Source organism: Bombyx mori, chromosome 5 (assembly GCF_030269925.1).
Source record: "Bombyx mori chromosome 5, ASM3026992v2".
NCBI lineage: Eukaryota > Metazoa > Arthropoda > Insecta > Lepidoptera > Bombycidae > Bombyx > Bombyx mori.
Genome location: NC_085111.1, coordinates 740,065 through 749,128, shown reverse-complemented (window position 1 = coordinate 749,128; position 9,064 = coordinate 740,065). Strand labels below are relative to the sequence as shown.

The following is a 9,064-nucleotide window of genomic DNA, read 5'->3' as shown; positions in this document are numbered from 1 at the left end:
TTTTTACTCATTATTGTGGAAGTAAATGTACACGAACACGTGCTAGTCGCGTGGACGACGCGTGCCACTTACTACCACTACTACAGTAAATTTATACAGGGCGTAAAGAGACCGACCCGTGTGCTTAGTGTGAGTTTTTTTACGTTCTCGATAGCGTAAAAGTACCTAACTCAAATTTGTATGCAGTTGGAACAGCGCCCCTAGCGGAAAACGTAGGCAAACGTTCCAACGCCATACAAATTTGAGTTAACTTTTCCGCTATCGAGAACGTTAAAAACTCGCCTAAGCACACCGGAACCGTCCGGTGTGCTTAGGCGGGATTGAACTACCGCGCTTAACTAAAGGAAAAACAATAATCATTTACGGCCGTTTTCAATAACCTATTTGAGATTACGGATAGATTGCTATCTCCGATTATAGAAAAAGTCCTCTGTCCTTAGTTTGCGTTTCACAATCACGGATAGTACTATCTATAATTAACCAACGATAGACAACCTCTTCCCTCTGATCGATCCAAGCCTCATGATACGTTTCATTCTACTGAAAATACGAAACAATATCGGGTTCAAGACTTATTTTATTTTATTCTAAATTATAACTATAATTTAACTATCATGTCGTAGACCATAATAAAATCATTTGTTTGTAATAAAAAGTAATAAAAACATATGTAGTTTTTTTGTCAATTGAACGTATTGTTATTTTTATCCTAAGATAAGGTAAGGATACGGACTCTCGGTTGTATCCCGCTGGTAAGCTCGAACATCCAAGTGTGCAATAAAAAGAAACTATGACAAGTCAAGATAAATAAACACGCAATGGATCGCAAGATTATTTCGACCAGGACGATAAAAAATAAATAAATTCATTAGTATCAAAAGCAATTAAAATACAACCAAAGTATGGTTAAAATCTATAGCTTGTTAAATATAGCTTGATACGTGACACAGTTGCCAAAAATGTTTCTAAAAGTTCTAGTTTTATCAGTTCGAAAAAAAAAGAAATTTTATTTGACTATTTGTAATATTTTATAAACTATTAAAGCTCTCATTCCAAATAAAATATTCTTGTAAACATGTTATTATAATATTTATATTAAACTACCTGTTGAATGATGAACTATGAACCCCAGAGAAAGCAGTGTCTTTATTACAATCTTCGACGACATGTTTATATGTAAAAAACAGGTTCCACCGAGATTTGAACTCGGATCGCTGGATTCAGAGTCCAGAGTGCTAACCATTACACCATGGAACCACTGAACATATGTCGCCAAATTAGTAATTGGTAGCAGCAACTAAGCTTCGCGCTAAGTATAAGCTGTTTTGTACACTGTTATATGTATTTTCGAGCAATATCAGCTACCCCAGTAGATGGGCCAATGGTTTTAACATTGTCGATCAGTCGCTTGTTTGTTTTTAACGATGTGAATACTTTAACAGTATGAATGACACCAAGCTGCCAAGAATGAACGCATTATATTTAGCACGTCATTAAAATAACTGTAATTTTTTTCATATTAAAAGTTTTGACGTTTCAGGTATAATTCACTAACATTTGATAACCTAGATATGTAAAATTCTTTTTATTTATGATTTATGTCTATGAGTTGCGAAATTCGATATGGTGGAAACTTGTTCAATCGTCACCAAACTCCGTGAACATTGTAACGTAAAGTCGTCGTGGCCTAAGGGATAAGACGTCCGGTGCATAGGTGTTGAGCGATGCACCTGTGTTCGAATCCCGGGCGAGTACTAATTTTTCTAATGAATTACGTACTTAACAAATGTTCACGATTGACTTCCACGGTGAAGGAATAACATCGTGTAATAAAAGTGAAACCCGCAAAATCATAATTTGCGTAATTACTGGTGGTAGGACCTCTTGTGAGTCCCGCGGGTAGGTACCACCGCCCTGCCTATTTCTCCCGTGAAGCAGTAATGCGTTTCGGTTTGAAGGGTGGGGCAGCCGTTGTAACTATACTGAGATCTTAGAACTTATATCTCAAGGTAGGTGGCGCATTTACGTTGTAAATGTCCATGGGCTCCAGTAACCACTTAACACCAGGTGGGCTGTGAGCTCGTCCACCCATCTAAGCAATAAAAAAAAATAAAGAAAAAAAAATGCGGCTACATAGCTAGAGACGTCAAAGTTTCAATTACTGTTATATAGCAGTTTTCTCACCCTTCAATCAAGAATAGGTAGGACGATAGTGCCTACCCGTAGGAGCTCACAATTAGTCCTGCCAATTAATTTTACGTTTATAACACGATGCTGCTTCTTCAAGGTGGAAAACATTCATGAACACGTCTTACACACTTGATTCAAAAATATATATATGTCTGCCTACAATATTTTAATTCCGACATTATCACATCGCTCGATACGAATTTTATCGGGTGAATATTCAACATTACAGGACTGTATTAGCATATCATATTTTTTTTAATTAACTTTAGTTTCTAAAAAGTACAAAATTAATTCTAGTGACAGAAGAAAGACAAATGAAATCGATAAAATTCACCCAAAATTTTGTATCGATTAACAATCGTTTACAATCAATCATAAATTTTGACACGTAATCGGGAAGAGGTGAACATGTGCCAATTATCGATATAGCATTTTTATTAAATTATCAATAAGTACTATTAAATTGAATTTCAATTACTCGATATTGTTGTGCTTTGTGTTATAGAAATTGCAACATGTTACATAAAATAAATGAGACTTGTTAAGGTTTTTAAGTGACGGTTTCATAGAATTGTTAAGCATTAAAGGAATACCAGGGAGTACCTACTAGTAGGCACTAATTGCATAATTAGCGCCTACCTACCTTACAGATTATCAAATATAAAAATAATAATTGAATAGGTAACATGCTGGGAGTTAGGAGACCGCGTCCGAAAATGAAAATTTTGTAGCTTCAAAGTTTGAAATGTTGGGGAGCGCGGTATCAGCGTCGAGCCCCCGCCGCGCCTGTGTGCGTGTAAAAGAAAAACGCCGCGTCCGTGCGTTCGTTGATCCGAGCATCAGCTGTTTTTGATTTTGTGTTTCATTCCTGGTTTAAAAAATAAAATAAAGTTATGTATTTTTTATGAAACTATCGTTTCATTTAGCTGTTCTGACCAGATGGAGCGTAAACAATACTAATAAAACGTTTTAAAAATATGTTTTATTTTTTTTGTTAATCAGGATCGATTTTTTTTCCGTCCCATCATCAAAGGTGTCATTAGTACTATCGTCTGTCTTCGTTTTCGGAAGCGGGCTCCTAACACCCAGTATACATCATTTAATATTAAGCATTTAAAACCATACCATTAAATAAAATACCATACCATAAAATTAACTAATCCACCATAAAATTTTGCTACCAAGGAAAAGGCAAATTACCTTTTTAGTGGGTATTATTCCTTAAAAAAGCAACATTGAAATAAAGTCGTAAATAGTCGTCCGTTTATGCATACACATTATTGACATTCGCTGTTATAGTGTCCGCTCGCACCATTGAGCACACATGAGTTATATTAGCAAACATTTTGAATACAATATGAATAAGATCGCTTATTATTCGTAGTATATTGACATATCTGCGGTGGACGCCCGGAGTGTATGACTCTGAATAACATACGGGGCATGAACATATTTGATACTTTATTTATTTATTTTTAATCAGAATCATCTAGTGCCTCTATGTAAGATGCCCAGTGTAGTTATTACATCTACAACATAAATGCGTCTCCCACCTTGAGTTTAAAGTGCTAAGGTCTCAAGTATAGTTACAACGGCTGCCCCACCCTTCAAACCGAAACGCATTACTGCTTCACGGCAGAAATAGGCAGGGTGGTGGTACCCACCCGCGCAGACTCACAAGAGGTCCTACCACCAGTAAATAAATTCTACATAATTATACTATTCAATCGAGATTTCGACAATCAAACTGGGGCGTTCAAAAGTTTACCTTACTGCTGAGACATACGCTTCACTATTGATTTACCAAGGAAATACAAAACAATGTGTCATTTCTTCATAAAAAAAATAAAAAAAATCATTCAATAATCAAAATCACACGGCAACACTACAAGCGTTACAAACAGATAACCATTATTATTTAATAATGTAGATTGCATCAAACTGTCCCCTGTTGCGTACGGTTGACCATATCGTTTTATTGCTTCACAATTAGCCACTCAAATAGGGCTAGTCATGAATAGCTTACCCTAAAACATCCTTATTACAACTCGATAAAGACTGTTATCCTTTAACTGAATAATAATTGACCATCGCACTGACCAATGACTTAACAAGTGTTCAAAGAAAATATAAATGTAAGGTACACTCGAAATAATTAAGTTAGAAAGATAATTTTAATCAAGCACCTAGTTAATTGAAACTGAACATTGTCCGATCATAACCCTACTAAGTCCAAGTGTGTTGTTTCCGCGGGAAAATAATATTGTTTTGTTATTGCACTCAGGTAGCAATCATACTCAGTAACCAAATAAAAAGATATTGATCTTGTCAAAAATATTAGAGGCAGAAATTACATTTCGATATAAATATTTTTTATTGTCTTCCAAGAGAGACAAGCATACCGGCCTCCTGATGGTGAGTGGTCACCTTCTCTTAAGAAAATCTATGATATTAAGGTCTGCTATAAGCCGCTGTCCATCACCGAGGACCAATTGCCAACATCGTTAGAAGAAAGAGAAAAGAGAGATAGGACCTTTTTTTTCTATTTTTATCACTATTCTATTTTATCTCTATTATTTTCATAACTAGATACTTGATAATATATTTTACAATTAAATAAATAAATAGACAATAACCTGAAGAACGTTATTTACTTCCAGTAGTTATCCTTATCTTTAAAAACAATTTTTGAAAGAAACCGCAACATGCGCAAATCGAAAAACCGGACCATAAACATACCAGATGCGACCAAATAATAAATCAAATGACAATAAACCGAAATATGTAAATGATAATTTAATAAAATTTACAACGAGCAACAATTCGTAAATCTAATCAAATTGAATCGGGAATCGTTAGATTTAAATCGAGAAGTCGCGCGATGAATGGCTCCTAATGAATCGCGCCCCATCCCTGCGCCTCCGTACTGCCAATTGCTGCTCCAATTTCAAAGAGTTTTTATTCATGGTTTTGTTTTTCTCTACAAACAGGACTTTGATAAGCATTTCCATATTAAAGAAAAAAATGATGAGCCTATGTTTTGTAATAATCGTGAAAAAAATATTTTTTTGTATAGTTGACCGACGAACTCACTGCTCAGACGCTGTTGTGGGGAGTTACTGGAACCCAGAGCAGCGCTTGACTTGCCCATTTACATACATAAAATGCATACATACATAAAATAATTAATATCAAATATACATACTATCCTTCAAACTGGCGAATGTCGTTTTCTTCGCAAGCATGAACATACAAGACTATAGTATCTACCTGCCGGCTCTCAACACGTCCTGGAAGCAGTTCACAGCATTGAAGTCAAGGGATTAGCTGAACTAGGTACGCACGATTGCAAAGGAAGATAACAGGATACGTAATATAAAGGAGTAGCAGTTAAGCAGGCAACAGTCGCAAACATAGTTTTTCTAACGCCGGAAAAAGTATCAACTGCCTTGTAAGAAAACCAAATAACTTTAACCACTTCCCAAATTCTCAAAACATAATATATATAAGGTTCTTTGACAATTACCGTAGTTATTAGAACAATATTTCCCCTTAAGCTGTCGAACAACATTCGATTATATTCTACTGCCCGTACCATTTTATTTTATAAAATATAAATACTATTAGGTAAATAGAATGATATTTTCGAATAATATTTTGATCATGTCGAATCATAATTTCATAGCAACAGTTCAAAAAATAATTTTAAACATCATGTGCAAGCACAAATGGATTGCGATCAAATGAAATGTTTTAATTACGACTTCATGCAAATGTCACAGCCGTCGGGATTTTTGATGAGCGTAAAAATCACTTTTAATGGCTTTTAATTGCGCGCCAACAGAGGAAATAAATGTTCTGCGTTTGTAATGTTTGTTGACAGCCATAATAAATTATTGTAATCCTGACACAATCCGATTAAAAACACAAAAATTTAAAAGTAGGATCGTGTAACATTTTTAGCTTATCGTCGCTGCGCGTGCGAATCCGCGTAAGAGCAACTTGTAAAGACCGCGTATTTGCTTTTTGATGATTTTACAGGAGGAAGAAAAAACTTAATATCTCAGCCATTTCAATTGTTATTACCAACTGAACTTCACAGCTAGTTCTTTACACCTTTCTTTAATGGAAAATAGCGTAAATTTAATCGTAGGTAGCCTAGATTTTGTGTAAAGTCACTTACGCGGTTTTGTTTTAACTAATTACAAAATAATTAGACTTTTATTAAAGGTACGCGGTTTTTAAATGAAACAATTGATTAAAGGGTTGTATATATTATTAGAAAAACCAAATCGGAAACAGTACAATCTAACAAAAATATTACGTATTTATTATCGAAATCAGTTTACAAAAGGATATTTATTACCTATTCATAATTATTAGATCATTAATATTTAATCATTGATATTTGATCATTAACAGAGATAAGAGTTCAGACTTCCATTCCAGGTCTTATAGATTCAATAAATAAGGTAATCTTTAAGACCAAAGTCTTTAAAAAACATATATTCAGGTGTAATTACTTCAGACTTGGTACTTTTCTGGCCCCCTTTGTAATTACTTCGAACTTGGTACTTTTCTGGGATCCTTTGTTATTGTGGCGTGTTTTGAGGGTAAAATATTTCCCGATTTTTCAACTTCCTCTCAATCCCCGAGTGGACTGAATCTACTTCCATTTGCTAGTGACCTTTCTCCAAGTACTTCTGAGTTATTATTACGTTCCTAGCCATAGCCAAGTGCAACAGCGCATTTGATACAACATTATTTCTGTTTTGTGCTGTACAACCATCTCTAAATATAACATCCTTTCAATCATTATCCAGTAATTTAGTTACGTAGTCTACGAAAAAAGACGCGAAAGTAGCGGCTTTTAAGGCGGATGCTGTCCCATCGAACCGGTAACACGTGCCTCAATTATTGCTAAGATTGTAACAAGAAAAGTTATGTACGGCGCGATTAGTTTCAAAATAAAGTGCACTGGCATTGAGGAAAGAACATAGTTTAATTGCCTGAAGGTCTGCTGTTAATGCATGTATGATTCCTTTTTGGGCTAATTCTTTGTCAAAATTGTTTTCTGCTTTAGCCAAGTCCTTTCGTTCAATATGTTTAGCATACTGTTCGTCTGATAAATTACCAATTTTGTGAGCACAGCACTGGTCACAAGTATCCTTTTTTGGTTGAAACAATCCAATATTCTCCTCAAGCAAAACGCTTTTAAATAATAGTTTGGGGAAAAAAATTCTAGCATTTTGTAAGAAAATTCACAACATTTTTTAATATAATTTATTTACATTTAACTACAGTATGTAGGTACCATTTTGCTCGATAACTTTTTGCCATCTTTTAGGTAGGGACATAATCCCATTGCTATAGAAATTTTGGGGCTTCTGATCAAATACCGTGACAATTGGTTTTGGCAGTCCTCTCGTGATCTTAACCTGACACTGCCTAAAGAATTCTGAAGAGACCGACACAGGTGGAAATCTGAAAGTGCAAGGTCAGGCATCAATACGGCGGATGCATTAACACCTTCCAGCCAAGCTCTCTTAATTTTTGCTGAGTGGCTAAAGATGTGTCTAGCATTTATTTCATGATGAAAAACCACACTCCTTCTGTTGATTAATTCCGGCCGCTATCTCTCAACTTCTTGTTTTAATCTCATCAGTTGTTCGCAGTAGATTTCAAAAGCGATGGTCCTGCCTGGTGGTAACGGCCCATAATGAATCCCTTCCAATCTCACCCCACACACAGCATCACCTTGTTGCGAGTTAACCCGGGTTTCGCCAGTCTGTGAAGCCTGACCGGTCTTTGACCACGACCTTTTTCGCACGTTCTTGTCGTTGTATATTTAATAATTATATGTAATTTAAATATTCTAAGATAAGCACATTACAAACGGAAAATAATAGACATTTAAAACAAACTTACATGGTGGTTATTCACGGCAAAATAATTATTTTCGGGAGCACACACAAATTGCGTTACATTTTCCCCACGACCGTAGTAAATACGCGCAATTGCTTCCAACTTCATGCCTCCTACTGTTCCGCGGTATTGTTTTGATAGTAAAACTGGTGTTTTTCCTTGGATAATTCAAATCAGGTGAGGTCTAATATATGCCTATGAGAGTTTAGAAGCGACCAGCACGATATTGGAATTTTGCGCGTTTTGCTGTTACGCGGTATTTACAAACTGCTCTTACGCGGTTTCGCATGCGCAGCGACGTTATGTAACTACCGTTACAGTTTATAAAAGTACCTATACGTGAAGTATAATAATATTAATGAAATTTCTTGAAATTTAAACGTAGCCTGAATCTTTAAGTACGTTTTGTTTTTCTTTACTACTCTAGATAGGCAAACGAACTCGCTTACCTTGTGCTAAACAGCTACCAGAGGATAAAGACATAACGAAAACATCACTCCTGTCCTGCTGAAACTGAAAAGGCCTCCGAGCCACCAGTAATACATCAATCATATAAAAAAGCATGACTACTACCGTATTACTGTATTTTATGGATGTGACAGTTACGATACAAAACGTGGTAGATAAATATCAATTAAAAACTGTATTCAACTTTTTACTTTACCTTTTTACTGGTGATAGGACCTCTTGTGAGTCCGTGCGGGTAGGTACCACCACCCCGCCTATTTCTGCCGTGAAGCAGTAATGCGTTTCGGTTTGAAGGGTAGGCTAGATGCTGTAGCTATACTGAGACCTTAGAACTCCTATCTCAAGGTAGGTGGCGACATTTACATTGTAGATGTCTACGGGCTCCGGTAACCACTTAACACCTGATTGGCTGTGAGCTCGTCTACCCACCTAAGCAATCTCTTCTCTCTTCGATCGGTTCCTCACTGCTGAGGATCGTGAC

At 35.9% G+C, this 9,064-nt stretch overlaps 1 non-coding gene across 1 annotated transcript; it reads right to left on the bottom strand.

Moving 5' to 3' along the window:
• Positions 1-1,185: 1,185 nt before the first annotated feature.
• TRNAQ-CUG (transfer RNA glutamine (anticodon CUG)) lies at positions 1,186-1,257 on the bottom strand. The gene has a single exon. It is a non-coding gene; the product is annotated as a tRNA-Gln (tRNA).
• Positions 1,258-9,064: the final 7,807 nt, after the last annotated feature.